We start from the raw sequence: 17,250 nt of genomic DNA, 5'->3' as shown, positions 1-17,250 counted from the left end.
AGACAACTGTGGGACGCTTGAGCATCTTCCAGACGTCACCTCCTGCCTGGGCCCCTCTTTAAAACCAACCCTAGACTCCCCATGGTGGTCTGAGCAGAACCCTCCATCAGCAACAGCTCTTCTGGGTGAGCCTGAAGGAGATCTGGGGCTTTGCCAGCCTTGGCTGCGCTCCTCTCACCTGGAGAGCAGCATCTGCCATCTCCTCAGGGCTCCATCTCTGGGTGCTGGGACACGAACAGCAGATGCACAGGGTGACATCCCTGCCCTGACCATGCTCTCAGTGTGGTGGGCTCTGAGATCAGGGTCTCACCTTGCTCTTGGGAGCCATCTGAAGATAAATCTCTGGCCTTGCCACAGTTGCACCTGCAGTGGGCAATGCAGTTTCAGGGCTGCATTTTTTCACCCTCCAAGGTCCAGCAGATGCAAGGGTGCGCTGCACAACACAAACACAGGAGATGAAAGACCTTCTGTCCTAATCCCCTTGGGCCCAAAATTGGTCTAAGAGAGAAGTAACTGCTTTATATGCTGAGGCATTAATGGATTAGCACTAAGAGCATTAGGGACTTGATTAATGATGCAACCTCCACGCCCCCGGCCTTTAAAGGGCTCCATCCTTGCCAGCTCCTTGTGCCTTCCAGCACTCATTTCTCATCTTGTAGAGCCTCAGAATCATGGAATGGTTTGGGTTGGAAGGGATCTTAAAACACACCTCTTTCCAAACCCCTGCCATGGGCAGGGACACCTTCCACTATCCCAGGTTGATCCAAGCCCCATCCAGTCTGGCCTTGGACACTTCCAGGGATTCAGGGGCAGCCACAGCTTCTCCGGGCACACTTTGCCAGGGCCTCACCACCCTCAGAGGGAAGAATTCCTTCCCATTATCCCATGTCTCGCTGCCCTCTGGCAGTTTGAAGCCATTCTTCCTTGCCCTGTCACTCCACGCATTTGTAAAAATTCCCCCTCCATCTTTCCTGTGGACTCCTCTCAGGTACAGGAAGGCTTCAATTGGATCACCCCCAATCTGAGCTGCACTCAAATACAGCCATGGGCCAGCCTGGTATTTCCCATTCTCCTCAGGTGATACAATTTCCCAGCAGGAATCAGCTGCTTTGTTTGGTTGCTGTAGCCATAAGCCCACACTTCCACTCTGAGGCCTTGCCTTCAGTCCAGAGGGAATTTCTGCAAAGAAGAGCTTTTCATGGCTCGTTTTTTTCCACAATTTCAGCTGCATCAGCCTGAATTCACCCAACCAAGCTGTAGGTATTTACAGAGTAGATGGAGATCTTCCTTAGGGAAGAAATTAGCTGGGAAAAATTCAGTCCATGCAGGGGAAGTGGAGGTAGCAAAAATGTGGAAATCTCTGTATGCTGAGGAATGATGCAACTTCCTTAAATCTTAAACTGAAGATCTGGCCTGTCATGTCAGCGCATGGGAAAACCTGTCCCACTCATCCAGGAGCTGTTTGTTTGAACACTTTAACATCCAAAATAGCGATGGAAATGATGAGTAGGTAGTTTAAAGCTCTGGTGCTCTCCTGGCTGTGCCACAGGCTGGGAATGCTTTAGCAAATCCTCTAAACCTGGGACACAAACTCTTATTTCATCTCACCTGATCAGCAGCCATGGTTAACCAGAAGATGTAGGAGTTGAAAACACCTTTGGGGAATGCTGGAGCATGTCCTGTGTTCTCTGGGATTGTGCCACAAATGACCACGGCAGGCTGGGAAGGCATATGTGGATAATAATCTCAGATTTCAGATAAAACCACAACAGATTTTTTGGTTTAGAGAGGATGGGTGATGACAACCAGGATTTGCTCACTCCAGCATTTTCATACCTCAGTTTTTAGGATGAGATGCTGATACAGGATAGGAAGGTGATATCTCCACCAGGAAACCAATCAGCTCGGGGAAATTTTCTGGTCCTGACAACAATCGTCAGGGCTGGCAATGCCCACAGTATTAAACTTCCTTCAAAATGAAGCGAATGCTTCCTGTCTGGGTTCAGTGATGGGCTTTGGTACCAGTTTGGGCCAGACCTGGGACTGTGGTCAAAGAGCTTTTACAGACCAGTTAACCCAGTGCTTGTCCCTGACTGCTCTTCTCAGCATCACCACTCTGCTGGATTCAGAGAGCAGAAAAAGCTGGAGGCTAAAGGAAAGCCAGGAACATGATGGAGAGGGTGGAGAACCTTGAGGAAAAGGAAATCTGGCTCTGCTCAGATCCTCAAGTGCTGGAGGGGATGTGAATCAGGGCAGAAACGCTTCCCCAAGGAAATGACACTCTGTGCAAAGTGAGGTTCCTTCCCTACCCACCACCCAACTCTGGTCCTCTTGGAAAAACTTTCAGGGGATGAGATTTAGAGATTTAATCACAACTGTGGGACGTGACAACTCCAGGGAAAGTGGCTTGGATTTCTCCTGGCTTTGCTGAAAAGGGAAATGTCTTAAAACTTCTTAATATGACAATGTTACAGGATGCACCATGTGTCCTTTTGGGATTCAAAATCCACTCTCCCAGCTACTTCACTCTGCTCTTTCCAGGCACTCTCTCCATTTTTTTCCCTCCCTTTTACTTTTCTTTCACCTTCAGGAATGAATTTATTTTCTTTTTCCCTGGAAGTAGCCAAGAGTGGGAGTCAATAATTTTCTAACGGGGCTCCAGATCTTTGCTCTGCCTTCCCCAAAGCCTCTTGCAGAGCCTGAAGACCCCTCCCAAGCACAAAAGGTGCCACTGCAAACAGATTTGTGATCTTCAGTGCTGTCCTCTACAAGAGCAGTGAGGAAGGTGTAAAGCTCCCCAAGGATATGGAGGACTGACCTTGTGTGGTCCAGCTTGAGCTGTTTGCCCATTGTGTCTCCTGAGGTGAGGGGAAGTGGGGAGAGCAGACAGGAAAAATGCCCCCAGAGAGGTTTCACATAAAGAGTGTGGGGTGTTCAGCCCAAAATCCAGGCCATAGCAGGTGGAGGGGGTTTGGAACAAGATGGTTTTCAGGGGTCCTTCAAATCCAGAATTAACCAGGTTGAAAAACACCCGTGAGATCATTGAGTTCCTCCTGTGACCAAACACCACCTTGTCAACCACATCATGGCACCGAATGCCACATCCAGTCTTTTCTTAAACACCTCCAGAGTCTGTGACTCCACCACCTCCCAGGGCAGCCCATTCCAATGCTCAATCACCATTTCCATGAAGAAATTCCTAACGTCCAACCTAAACCTCCCCTGGTGCAGCTTAAGGCTGCGTCCTCTTGTCCTAACCCCAAATCATTCTGTGTTGTTTCAGAGAGGAAGTGTAAACACAGGCAGAAAAGTTCCAGGGCAGGCTGAGAGTGGCCCCAGGCTGAGATAAACCCAAGAAGGAAGGGTTTGTTGGAGCTGTGGTTGCTGGGGACATCAGGAGCAGTCATGCTCTGGGTGAAGTGTCTGGGAGCACAGCCCGGCAGAACGAGTCTGGTGGGGTTGCTGGTGTGTTCACACTGGTATGAAATCCTGCCTGTCCTCACCCTACCTCCCAGTGAGCTGTGAAGAGCTTCCCTGTGTTGTAACAGGGATGACAACATCCATCTGTGCCCTGCCAAGCAGGGATCTGAGAGTGGCAGGGAAAACATCCCCGTGGTGCTGGGCTGGAGGGGTCCTGCCCACGACCCCTGCACACCTCTGGGTACCTGTGGGGCTCTACTCAACACACACACACCTCCCAGACAGAGCTCTGTGAGGATTCCTGGGTAAACTGGCTCTTTAACTCCAGCTTTGCACTCAGGTCTTGGGTTTTATCCAGTTCCTTTCCTTGTCCCTGCCTTTTCAGAGCGCATTCACAAGGTGCAGCAAATGCAAGGGTGCGCTGCACAACACAAGCACAGGAGATGAGAGACCTTCATTTCATCAGAAATGAAAAATTAATTAAAACCCTGAGACTTCAGCCCCTGTATGGCAGTAAAAAAATATTGCTACTGATTTTACTTGTATCCTATATTGCTTTGGACTTACAGACGTTCTTGGGCATTGAGGTCTGGATACAGATTCTCCATCACAGTAACATTGATCTGATCAGATTGAAGATGAAGGAGCTACTGTGGCTTTAAAATCATCAAAATAAATCCAGAAATTAAAATAAATCCAGAATTCAACCCCTCACTTGATGCTGATCATGATATTCATTTTGGGCATTACAGTCTGCCCAGAGGAGAGAAATTGGCTTTGCTGCTTGGAGTTTGCAGAAACCTGGCTATGCCATTGCTGCAAATCCCAGTGCAGATGAATTCTTCCCAGAGAACAAGGCTTGCATTTGCATTTTTTTTTCTCAGAGGACAAGGCTTGCATTTGCTTTTTCTCTCTTCCAAACCCCATGTCTTGATCTGCTGAGCCTCCACCCCTGGCGCTGTACAAATGTCACCACCTTGCCCAGCTCTGACTCTCCACTGAAGTGGTCCCAACTCTTGAATGAGAGGTGGGATGATTCTTAATGGAACATTTTCTACTCCCTTCCAGTGGTGATCCCCTGAGGATCATCAGGAATGCACTGGTAATTTTAAGGAATGAATTAGCCCTGGAGTGTGTCCTTGCCTGTGCATGGATAACCTGACTGCTGACTTGAGTCATGGGAACTTTGGCTACCTCTAAACCCAGTGTCAAATCCCTGGCAGGGTTTCAGCATGACCTTGCACCACTCTCAGGAACAAATCCCAGGTGTGGATCAGGAGTCAGCGCAGGTCCACCCTGTTTTGAAGGCTGAACTTGACAGGATGGACATGTCCAAACCATGTCAGGTGGATGAAGTCCCAGAGAATGGAAGAGGCACCGTTTGATCTATAGATATTGCAATAAAGGTTTTTTATGTTGCCTCTGTTGGTTTGTGGGTTGTTGAATAAGAATATCAGGCACAGACAGATAAGAGTATCCAGAGGGCTTCCCCCTCCAAGAGCCTCAGTTTTCTTATGTTGATGGCTTCAGGCTGAACCCACTCAGTCCTTCAGTATCTTTGAAGTATCTGCATTGTTGGGCCATTTAAAACCATCATCAGCTTGATTCTTTCTCTCCTGCACTCTCTGCCAAGAAATAATCCCAAATTAACAATTCCCTTGTTTGCCTGTGAGATAACAGAGCAGCTTCACAGAACAAGGTGTGCCCCATGCGCCCCAATTTGGCTCTCTGTGGTCATGGGGACACCATCACCTCTGGCCATGGAGCCTGGTGGGATCTTCCTTAGAGCTTCCCTCACCTGGAGACATCACCTGTGGCTGTGGAGCCTGGTGGGATCTTCCTCAGAGCTTCCATCACCTCCAGGGCTGGGCAGGACAGCTGCAGCTGGAGCCATGTCCAGGCTCCTCACAGACAGGAGGTGTGTGATCCAAAACCCAGCTCCAAGCTAGATGCAAGTTCCAATTTACATTGCTCAGGGTCATACTCAGTAATATTTTATCTCCAAGGATGGAGACTCCCCCCAGCATCTCTGGGTCACCCGTCCCATTTTTTATTCTCTTCAATCTCCTAATGTCTAACTGAGATTTCTGCTCTTGCTATTAAAGTCAATTGTCTCTTCTCCTTTCACTCTTGGACATCCAAGGAAAATCTGACTCTACATTCTCTATACCCTCCAATGGCTGAACAAACCCAGATCCCTCAGCCTCTACTTCCAAATCCTGCTCTTTCTCTCCCTAAACATGTAAATATAAATATAAATATAAATATAAATATAAATATAAATATAAATATAAATATAAATATAAATATAAATATAATAAATATAAATATGTGAACACCCTGACCTTCTGCCTGACTCTCCATTTTGTCAATCCTCTCCTTGTGGAAAAGTTCAAAATTGGGAAACCTCCAAGCAGGCACAGTATTCTGGACGTGTCCCATATGTACCAAAGCCTCCCATAAAAAGGAGAAAAGTCCTCTCTGACACACTGATGTTGTTCTATTACACCCCATTGCACTCCAGAAGGAGTAATAAGGATTCTCCTCCTCTTGGACTCTTCCATATCCATATTTTTGGTATTTTGAATTTTTTCTTATTTGAATTGAAGCATGTAAGGCAGGAATCAGATCCAAGCTAAGAGAAAGATGAGGATGATCCCTTTTCCTTTCATGCCTCCATGGAGAATGAGAAGAGAGCAAGTGATGAGAGGAACCAGTGAGGCTCCATCAATCAACTCAAAAGATTTCCACAAACAGTTGGGTGAGAAAACATCTCCTGCACTGAATGCAGAGAAAAGAGGGAATCATGCTACATCACCATGGAATTTTGCACAATATTCTGGTTTTCTTCCCACCTCACCCACGTTTGGGAGGTGGTCCATGTCCATGGCATGGCTAAAGAGGGATAACAGGGGGGTTTACTGATGCTGGGTTGAACCTTTGCTTGCTGGGCTTTTAGGGGTCCTCCAAAATAAAATTAATATGCCACTCATTTATAACTTGACACAGAAAATTGGTTCCTCTCCCTAAAAAATGTCCTGGGGCCTTCTAAGCCCAAAGGATCATGCTGAAGGTGCAGAGCAGAGCTGAAGGGAAGATCCTGCCCTGGATCAGACCCTGCTCAGGGAAGCCAGGCGAGATATTTTGATGCTTACAAAGCTGTTTAATCATAAGATAACATACACAGCCTGTTCACACAAATTAGGGTGGGTCCCGTTTGCATAATGTTGATTCCAGAGACAAATTAATCCCACAGACAACTTGTTGGTGCTGCAGATTTTATCCTTTCAGCACATTCGATATGGGGATCAGCTCTCAGGCTGAGGAAATTGTCACAGGCTGAATTTTGAGAGGGAGGATAGAGGAAAATGGAAAAGCAGCTGGATTTCACTGTGGAAATTGTTGGGTTTTGGTGGAATTTATCCCTGGCTTTATAACTTGGAGGGAATCTTTGCTTCTTGGTGATGTTCCTAATCAGAAGATGCTAAATAATAATTAATCCTTTATTTATTTTGCAAATAACACAAATTCAGCCATGGATCAAACATCCAACCGTCCTCCAGGTGCTTCTTGCCCCACTGATCTCCCAATTCTAATAAAAAAGTGCCCATTCAGTACTTTCCCAGCACTACACAGGATCAGGGCACCAATTCTCAAGCATTCCCTTTGAAATAGAAATCTATTCAGGACATCCACTGCTTCTTCACAAATTAATTAAATTTTAATTAAACGTCACTAAGAAATTACATCTCCCTCTGCAGCCAGCTGGGTCAGGAAGGGCCATGGGGCATTCTGACAGAGCTGTAGCTTTTCTCAGCCTTCCAAGGGGAGGGATCTATGCTGATTCATTCATAATCAGCTCGCTGAATAATGCATGAGATGCTAATGACAATCCAAAGTCCTGCAGAGGAGCCAGGACGTACTTCCACAACTCCTTTCTTTTTGAGAGGACGTGGGGAGATGGCAATTTAAAAAAAAAATCTGTTTAAGAAACAGGGATGGAAAGCACAGCCTTGAGGACTTTGTGAGTTCCTGATGAATTTCTGGAGGTGCATTTTTTGGGGGGATAATTTCAGAAACTGCCTTCTGGGCTCTCACGCTGGTCCTGCACTTCCTCTCCTGTAACAGAAGAATTAATACTCAAAAATAAATCCTGAGGCAGCTCTTGTTCTCACACATCGCCACAAACACAGGGACCAGTGGAGGGGGCAATGAGGGAGTGAGAGGAGCTCTGGGGGGTCAGGAGCAATGAAAATTGGGAGTTGGAGGGCTCTGACAGGGCTTGCTTGGATATTCCCTCTGCAAGCCTTGAAATTATCCCTTTCTAGAAGGGTTTTTTAACAGAAATCCTGAGGTTAATGGCTGTAACCACAGTGTATGGTTTTGATTACGTGGGAATTTTAAGCCACCCTAAATTATTTCAAATTTAGAGAGCACAAAGGCTCTTCCTGCTTTGCTCCAGCGAGGGAAATCTCCAGTGAGAGGCTGGAAGAGCAAAGTCAGCTGCAGCACAAGAAGCTCAAAGCTTCCAGCAGCCAACGTTCAGATGAACTTGGATGAAAAAGGAAATGAGTGAGAAGTAGAAACACAACATTTCTGGTTCATTCCCTGACCTGTGATGTCTTCCTGCAAGGAAAAGGCAGGATGATCAGTCTCTGGGATGAGACTCATTAAATTGTGTCCAGTTCTGGGGTCCTCAGCACAAGAGAGATGTGGAGCTGCTGGAGAGAATCAAGAGGAGGCCACAGAGATGCTCCAAGGGCTGGAGCCCCTCAGCTCTGGAGCCAGGCTGGGAGAGCTGGGGGTGCTCACCTGGAGAAGAGAAGGCTCCAGGGAGAGCTCAGAGCCCCTTCCAGAACCTAAAGGGGCTCCAGGAGAGCTGGAGAGGAACCTGGGACAAGGGATGGAGGGACAGGACACAGGGAATGGCTGCCCACTGCCAGGGGGCTGGGATGGATGGGGTATTGGGAAGAAAGGAGGTTTAGATTGGATATTGGGAAAAGTGTGTTCCCTGAGAGGGTTGTCAAGCCCTGGCACAGGCTGCCAGGCTCTTTGTGCGTTGTTGGGATTGACTGAACTGCAGGAAACACCCTGGAGCTGGAGAAATCCAAGCTCTTACTTCCCTTTACACCTTCTGAAGAATAAAATTGAAAAATGGAGTAAGAACAAAGTTCTTAGCTTTTGCTTTTCAAAAGGACAAGTTGCCTTGTTTTAAAATAGCTGTCTAAAATACCCTCACCATGTCTGGAGGTTGTCAGTCCTCCTCTTGGACTAGAGGCAAATTAAATTAGCTGAGACCTGGATTTTTTGCTTATTCATCTTCCAGCAAACCAGGAAGTCCCAAGGCACCAGTGCTGGAGCGCTGCTGTCCTGTCTGATAGGGAGCAAAGGCACTGAAATGTTTTATTTTTCTTGGAAAACCAGCATGGACCCAGTGTATTCCTGTGCAGATTTTGGGAGTTTGCAATTCCTAGGGTGATTCCCAACAGGCAAAATATGTGTACCATCCTAAAATCTTACAGATTATGATTATTTGGGCAGGAAATATTCATAGTAAAATGGCAGAATCATAAAAGGGTTTGGAAGAAACTATAAAGACCATAGGCAGCGACACCTTTCCCTAGAATATTTAGATGACTAATGAAGGTAAAGCTCTGAGTTTCCATAATTTAGGTGGGATAAACAGCACCCTACCTTTTATTCTGTGCTCACAAAATTCATAGAATCCTTAAGGTTGGAAAAGACCTCCAAAACCGTGATCAAAAGACAAATGCTGAGGTTTATCCTGCCATTTTCACTACAGGGGAATTCAGCAAATTCAGCTGTGAAAAAATCAGAAACAGGGGTGGCTCTCTGGCCTTCAGTTCCCCAGAAATAATATTGCTCCTTGTCTGCTGGGAGATGTGCTCAGAGCTGCAGGATTTGGGGACTTCATTCCTGCAAGTTTTTTCCTGTATCAATGCACAAAGGATGCAGACTCCACTTTTACTCTTTTACACACTTTTACTGAACCTATAATTGCAAAAGGCTGGAGTGTGGTAGCCAGGCACTTTGCACAACAATAACCTGTTCCTCTTCATCCCACAGGATCCCTGAAAGATTTTTCATGCCTAGGCAGGACGAGGCGTACCCAGTCAACTCCTGGTCTCACCCCCTAACCCCATTCCCGGGACATGACTCATTTTTGGACATCCAGCCTGAAAAAAAGTCCAGGAATGAGCCTCCAAGTGAAATCAGTGGGCATCAGGCTCCTCCAGCCTCCCGTAATTAAGCTGTCTCTGATATTCCCCACCAAAAAGGCATCGAGGGAATGCTGGGCTTAACCACCACATCAGTTTATCCAACACTTCCCCAGTGGGCTGGGCTTTTGCCAGGTCTTGCCGTGGATTTGCCTTCCCAGACAAACGTTTCCATGCTCAGCCTCATCTCCCAAGGCTCAGCCTATTCCTACAGACATCTCTCCCTCAAGACACCGAGCTCTCTCCAACTCGTTTGTGTCACCTTGGAGCCTGTGCTCATTTTAGGGTCTGGCAGGGAATAAAAGATGTTCCCAGGTCCCTTAAGAGAGGAATTATCATCCCAGTACTGCTCACAGGTTAGACAGAGCTCACTGGGGTTAAGGGATGTGGCAGAGGGTGTGGAATGATTTGCTGGCAGGAGCAAAATCATGTAAATGCAGAGATCTGGTTCCATTACTAATTATTCTCTTCCATTAACATAATGCAGGCTGCAGAGTTAGGAAGCAGATCCCTGTTTCCCTTCAGCTTCCAAACATATTTTTTATGAATATTCCCTATTTCTAGAAAATAGGGAATATTCATAAAAATATTTTATCCTGTTTGACTGAAGGGACAGGCAAAATCAGCAACAAACAATTGGAAAATCCAAATTGTTCTCCCAGTTCAAGTTCTCATCTTTATTTCATTAATTTAGAAAAATGCCTTTTGGAAAAAAATTCTTATAAAAATCTTTTTTTTTTTTGAGTGAAAATCATCTTCTTTATTTCAGTTTTACATTTGTTTAATTGAGAGTAGTAATCTATCGATTTTATTGCAAAATCTCTTATTTTTACTCACAGTTATACAGCTGAATATAGTTCATATTAAAGTAGAAAGGGTTTAAATTACAGAATCACTGGGCTGCAAGGGATCTTTGAAGATAATCTATTTTGACCCCTAGAACTAAATAGGTCTTGAAACTGGTAGAATCTGGTGATGAGGATGAAGCTTAACTTGACCAAGAAACTGTTAAATACAGCTAATGGAAGGGAAAAAACACAGAACATGGAAAAAAAATTGTCTGTTTTCTATGGACGTTTTGGGGGAGTTTGGATATTGCTATGAAAAACATTAAAAAATATACATCTTGTGATTTTAAAAATATCAAACAATCTCACTCTGACTGGTCCCTCATCACTTTTATTTTTCTTTTCTACGAGAAAAACCTGAAAAGTTGCATAAAATGCGCTTTCTTTTTAAGTGTGCTTAAGGGAAACAAAGCCAAACTCTAAGTTTTCTTTAAGTTACTGGCCTTTTTTTTTTTTTTTTTTTCCCTTAGAAGGATGTTTTCTGCAAGGAAACCATCAATGGAAAATGTTTGACCAGCTGTACCCTTATCTGCAGATCTGGAAGCGCAGGCAATACATGGAAATCCCCACCTCACTCCAAGTTTCAAGGGGGTGACTGGGTTTTGCGCTCGTGCCTCTTTCGATGTGAATAAGTGCTCCAGTATTTGCTTTTGTTTGCTATCCATCCACTCCAGCCCAAGGAAAAACGCAGGGAAATTTCACCTTGTGCAGGATCCCGGCACAGGGACCCGTGGAACCAGTGCTGGGTTGGTTTTGTGCAGCCCCCTGAACACAGCCTTGGGTTTGGCTCCTTCTGGAGCCTTCAGGGAATTTGAATCTGGAGATCAACTTGCAGCTTGCAGGAAATGACAGAGACAACCTGGATATGTCTGGATGTGGACTGGACGTCGCTCGTTTGCACTCCTGGCTTGGGTTTGGGTCTGCTGGAGCGAGCCCAAATGATCCCAGGAGTCAGCAGCGCCCAAGAGCCACTCCTGGGGGTGTTCAGGTGCAGCCACCTTGCTCTGGAAAGAGTTTTGACCAGACCAGGCCAACTGGTCATGAAGGCAGAGGATGGGCACAGGTTCATGCGAGAAGTTGTGGCTGCCCCATCCCTGGAAGTGTCCAAGGCCAGGCTGGACAGGGCTTGGAGCAACCTGGGATAGTGGAAGGTGTCCCTGCCCATGGCAGGGGGTGGAACTGGATGGTATTTAAGGTCCCTTCTAACCCTCACCCCTCTGATCCTAAGACTTGTCATTGATAGAAAGAGATCTAGTTTTGTTTTCCATCCATTTCAAATTTGGAATTCCTTTGTCCCTCTGTTTTTTTGCCGAGCTTTGATTGTGGGAACTGATCTGAGGGTGAATTCTAATTCCTGACCTTTCTATCTCCTGTCCATATCATACAAAAGGACTGTAGTGCAAAATCTTCCTGGTCTTCCAGGAGAACAGCAGGGAAAGTTAAAATTGTTCAGCCTGGAGAAGAGAAGGCCCTGGAGAATCTTCTTCCAGGACATCAGCACTCAGCAGGAGTGGCAGGAGCAGAATGTCTGTTCAGTTTGGCTTTTCTCCCTAGTCTGACCTGGTTTTCCACCTCTGGCCTGCATTTCCACCTCTGGCTTTATTTCATATCCCAGCTATGAAATGTTAATAACATTTTGGGGAAAAAAAAGACCCCAAAATCCCAGACACACACACACATGTACACACACACACACACAGAGACTTGCTTGGGCTTGCCTTGCAAGTTCTCCACCCGGGAGCAAATCACTTGGGAAATTTAATTAAAGTTTAATGAGGCACTTTGATTGCTGGGCCGTACGCCTGCTGGAATTAATGTACAGTGAAGGGGTGTCTCGTCACGCTGCTGGCAAGAGCTGGCAAAAGCTGGTAAGTTCATGTAGAGCAGAGCATGTCAGCCTAAATCACCTTTTGAACCCGGGAAGGCAGCAGGGAAGAGCAGCCAGGAAGGTCTGATGGGTCATTTAGTACAGCAGGTCCATACAGGGGAGCCCCATGCCTTGGAGAAATTCCCTTGGAGTGGCTTTTGGGGGTTTTCAGGAGGTTGGGGATAGAAGGCAGGCAGGGTGGTGTGGAGGATCTGGACTGTGGGTTTCCTTCTCTTCTTTCCCTTGAGTAAAAGAAGGGAAGAGGAGCCCGGACTGGGAGGAGCTCTGGCATGGGAGATCCTGGGAGAGTTGGGACCTCCAAGGATCCTCTATGGGACCACGGTGCTGAGATACCCAACCTGTCTGTTGCTAGTGGAGATGCGGGCTCTGTTTCAAGTGAAGGGCCTCCAGGCTACCAGGAAAAGGCATTTTGAAATGCCATGCTGTTTTGGAGAGGGACAGCCAGCCCCAGGAGAATCCCACCTCCTTCTGCCTCTAAGCCAGGCCTCCATCTACAAAAAGATCATCACAGATCCCATATGGGATCTTCAGAGGTCTCTGAGAACCTCAGCATTTCTGTGGGAATCAGAATCACAGAATATTCTGAGTTGAAAGGAACCCACAAGCATCATCAAGTCCAACTTCTAAGTGAATTTCCCACAGAGGGATCACACCCACAACCATGGCATTATTGTTCCAACCAATTGAGGTGAAAACTGCACCAGGATGGATTTGACCTCCAAATCAGAGTGGACACAGCTGGGCACACCTGGGAGTTAAATCCCACCTTTAATCACTGATCACGCTTGCCCAGTGCAGCCACTGAGAAGGGACTTGGCAGGCCTTGTTAAAATTTAAATGTTGAGTGGATGCACCCAAGTCTGCCTGAGCTGAGAGTGGTCCAAGGGGGGAGAAAAGTTCATTGTGATCCTGCAGCCACAAGATCCACCAGCGCCTTCCAATGCACTGTCCCATCCTGGGAACTCCTGCAACTCCAGCTCTCCTGCAATTCCTGGCACCTGGAAGGAGCAGGGAGGTTGCACAAAGGGCCTTTCCTAATCCTGGAGCACATAGTTCTGCAACTGCATCACACCTTCCATCTCCCTGGGCATGAGGGAGGGAAGCAGGAATGTTTTCTAACAAATCCACACTCCAGAAGAACCCATCAAGGAATAGGAGCAGGGTCAGAGGCTTCTCGATGACCTTCCCGTTGTTGCGGGTGATTTTGGCCCAGATCAGGTGGCAGGGATGCAACTGCCCAGGCAAGGTTCAAGGTGAGCAAAGGCCAGGGATCATTCCCAGGACACTTTTTGGGTGCTGTTGTCCTCTTTTGGGAGGCTGAGAGGATGAAGCAGTGGGGTTCAGAGCTGATCCCTTCATTTTCCTGCACAGGTGCATCCACGAGAGGCATTGGAGCCTCTGGAACCACCAGGCCATAGAGGCACAGCCAGAGGCTGTCACCTCTCCCAGGCCAGGGGTGAAGGGGATGAGAATCATGGAATCCTGGAATCATAAAAGATCCTGATTTGGAAGGGACACACAAGGATCATCAAGTCCAACTCCTGGTCCTGCACAGGCATCCCAACAATCCCACCCTGTGAGCATTGTCCAAATGCTGCTGGAGCTCTGGCAGCTTTGGGGCTCTGCACTTTCCCCGGTGAGCCTGGGCAGTGCCCAAACACCCTCTGGGCAAGAACCTTTTCCTGATCTCCCCCCTAAAAGGCCACAAGAGACATGGACTCTGCTGAGAGTTCCACCAAACTGTGCTGAGAGCAAAGGACACCAAGGGATGCTGCTGTCTCTTAAGACATGTGTCCTATGTCCTCTGTGTGAACACACACAAATATGTATAAAATCATAAAATCATGGAATAAAAGAATGGCTTGGGTTGGAAGAGACATCAAGACTCCTCTCATTCCACCCCCTGCCATGGGCAGGAACACCTTCCACTAGACCAGGTTTCTTCCTTATTTTTAATCTAAATCTACCCTCTCTTAATTAAGAACAATTGCACTTTATCTGATCATGATGGGCCTTGCTAAAAAGTTTGAACTCATTTTTCTTATATACATATGTATAGACAAGGATCTCTTATACATATATATATATATATATATGTACATGTATGTGTCATATCACCTGTATATGTATATCTTTATATTTATATATCTGTATATACTTATAATATATTTATACTTATATTTTAAATTTTATTTTATTTACATACTATTTATGGTCACATTTATATTTATATTTATATTTATATTTATATTTATATTTATATTTATATTTATATTTATATTTATATTTATATTTATATTTATATTTATATTTATATTTATGTATGCTTGGTATCTCCAGTAAATGATGAGAGGGGTAGAGTTGGTAGTACCCATCTTTCATATATATACTAAAAAAAAATAAAAAAAATATATATATATATATATATAATGTGCGTGTGTGCATATTTTTGTTAGTTTTTAAAATATTTTTTATCTACATTAATATGAGGGGGAGAGTTGGAAATGTCTGAGTAGTGTCAATCACAACCATATGAAGCTCTAGACACGAAGTCTGACCCTGAGAGGAGAAAATCAAGTAGCTGGTCCCTGGTCAGGGGTGCTGAGGAGCCTCTTTAAACTCAGGTTTTTGGCAGCCTCCCTGAATTTTGGCCGGGGCCCAAATGGGCAGTGTGGAGACTTTTCCCTCAACAGGGAAGCAAACCCAGCCTTTCCCACTCCAACTTAATGTAAAAAAAGCCCACAAGCCATGCTTTGTTTATCAAAACAAACAGAGCAGGGTGGTTGTGATGGTGGTGCTGCAGGAGGATTTTTGGTGCTCCAGCCGGCCAGGGGTCGGTGGGACCTGTTATCCCTTGATACCCGATCCCGATCCTGCTCCCTGGGACGCCGGGAGAAGCAGCGGGATCGTGACTCAGCCCCACATGAGCCGGTTTCCTTCCTGCACCGCCAAGCCTGCCCTTCTGATGTTTTGTTTGCCGTGGAGCTCTGGGGGCCAAGTGGGAGCTCCTGGAAATCAAAGGGAAAAGAAACAACATCTCGGGCCTGGCTGAGGCGGTGTCCCGGCTGGATGGGACGTGGGGGAATTCCAGGGGCTCAGGGAAGAGGGGTGGGAGGCACTGGAGGAGGGCACAGGTCAAGGCTCCAGCACCAAGCTTCTTGTCCCAAAATTCTCCCTGAAAGCAGCTGGATGTGCTCCTTGGATGCCCTTCAGCTGTCAGTGGGCTCCTCAGGCTCGGAGGAGGAAGAACAGGGCTTTTCCCTGGGCTCCTCAAGCTCAAAGGAGGAAGAACAGGGCTTTTCCCTCTCTCCTTTCTTCTCAGCTTGTCCTCCAGTCCTCTCTTGGACCCACTGAATGGGGAATGGGACCTCCAGTAGTCCCTCTTGGATTGAGATGGGAGTGGAAGGCAGCTCAGCTCTCGTTAATCACCCGGGACAGGAGATTGCCAGATTTTGTCTAATTTCAGATTTCTCCCTGTTGGTGATGAAGACAAAACTCTCCATGAAAAGCTGTTCAATATCAGGACCCATCCAAATATTGATCACATCCAAACCCTCACCAGGAATGTCCTCATCTCCCCTGTCCTGGGCCTGGGGCAGGATTTGTGGCCTGGGCATGGCTGTGCTGGAATCTGGTGTAATTTCAGTGGGAATTGTAATGCTTGAGATTTGGGGGTCTTCCCTGTCCTAATTTCTTGATCAGTCTAAGTCTAGTGCAGGTCTTTCCATGTTCCTTCCATCATCCAGAGGTGGCCCGGGACATCTACCAGCCCCCAGGCAGTGCACAGGCTCTGGATTGAGCCTTGGGGATGTTCCCAGAAGGGTGTTAGGCTAGCACAGCTACAAGTCAAAGAGGAGGCTCTGGCCAGCTCTGGATTCCACTTATTCATTGCAAAAAATATGGAGAAAATCCATGTTTTCCTCATTCCATCCATACCCACTGCACAACTCCCCCTCCTCCCCAGCCAGCCCCAACTCTGCCACTGTCCTCCCTCTGCCAGCATCTCTGATTCCCTGGATGTCAGAGATGGGCAGGATAACCCTGATCTTTGGCTGTGGGGGCTGCCTTGGCTCTGGCCTCAAAGGGGCTCACCTGAAGGATGAGGAGAAATCCTGACTGGGCCTGGATATGCTCCAGATGAAAAATTTCCAGATTAGAAATCCCAATTGGGCCTGGATCTGCTGGGGTGACACGTGGGGTTTGGCCACGATGACCCTGGATTGATGATGAGCCTGATCCCACAGGGCTGAGCATGCACTATCCATCCTCAGGCTCTTCTCCCCACATCCATCCTCTCTTTGGCACATTCCCAAGCAGGGAGAGACCCACAGCCTGCCCGAATCCCTCCTTGAGCCCCATCACCCTCCTCCTCGCCCGTTTTCCTATTCCCAGCATTTACCCTGCCGCACGTAGCCCTGGGGGAGCCAGAGGATTGTACACAGAGGGAGAAGTTATTTTTCCTTGACATAAACATCCAAGCCTTTCCTCGGCCCCTTCTCTTGAAACGTGGAGGTAGGACCTGGACTCATAACATCCGGCAGGAGGGGTTGGCCTTATCTGCCAGGAAACACTCAGCTCCGGATACATCCTCCCCTGCTCCCGGCACCCCAAGCAGCTCCCATTGGCAGTGCTGGGCAGGAAACCACTCAGCAGCTTGTCTCATTCCCTCCTCTGGAGAGAGAGACAGGAGGGAGGGTCTGATCCTGCCCTCCCCGCCGTGGGGTGCAGCAGGGTTCGGAGTCAGGGTGGGGTTGAGGGGGAAAGAAAGGGATGGAGGGGGAAGGTGAGCAAAAAAGGGGGGAATTGGGGATTTAGGATGAGGGGGTTTGGGGAATTGGCTGTGTTGAGGGTCTCT

Source organism: Camarhynchus parvulus, chromosome 3, assembly GCF_901933205.1.
Source record: "Camarhynchus parvulus chromosome 3, STF_HiC, whole genome shotgun sequence".
In the NCBI taxonomy this organism is placed as follows: domain Eukaryota; kingdom Metazoa; phylum Chordata; class Aves; order Passeriformes; family Thraupidae; genus Camarhynchus; species Camarhynchus parvulus.
Note: the sequence above shows the minus strand (reverse complement) of the source record.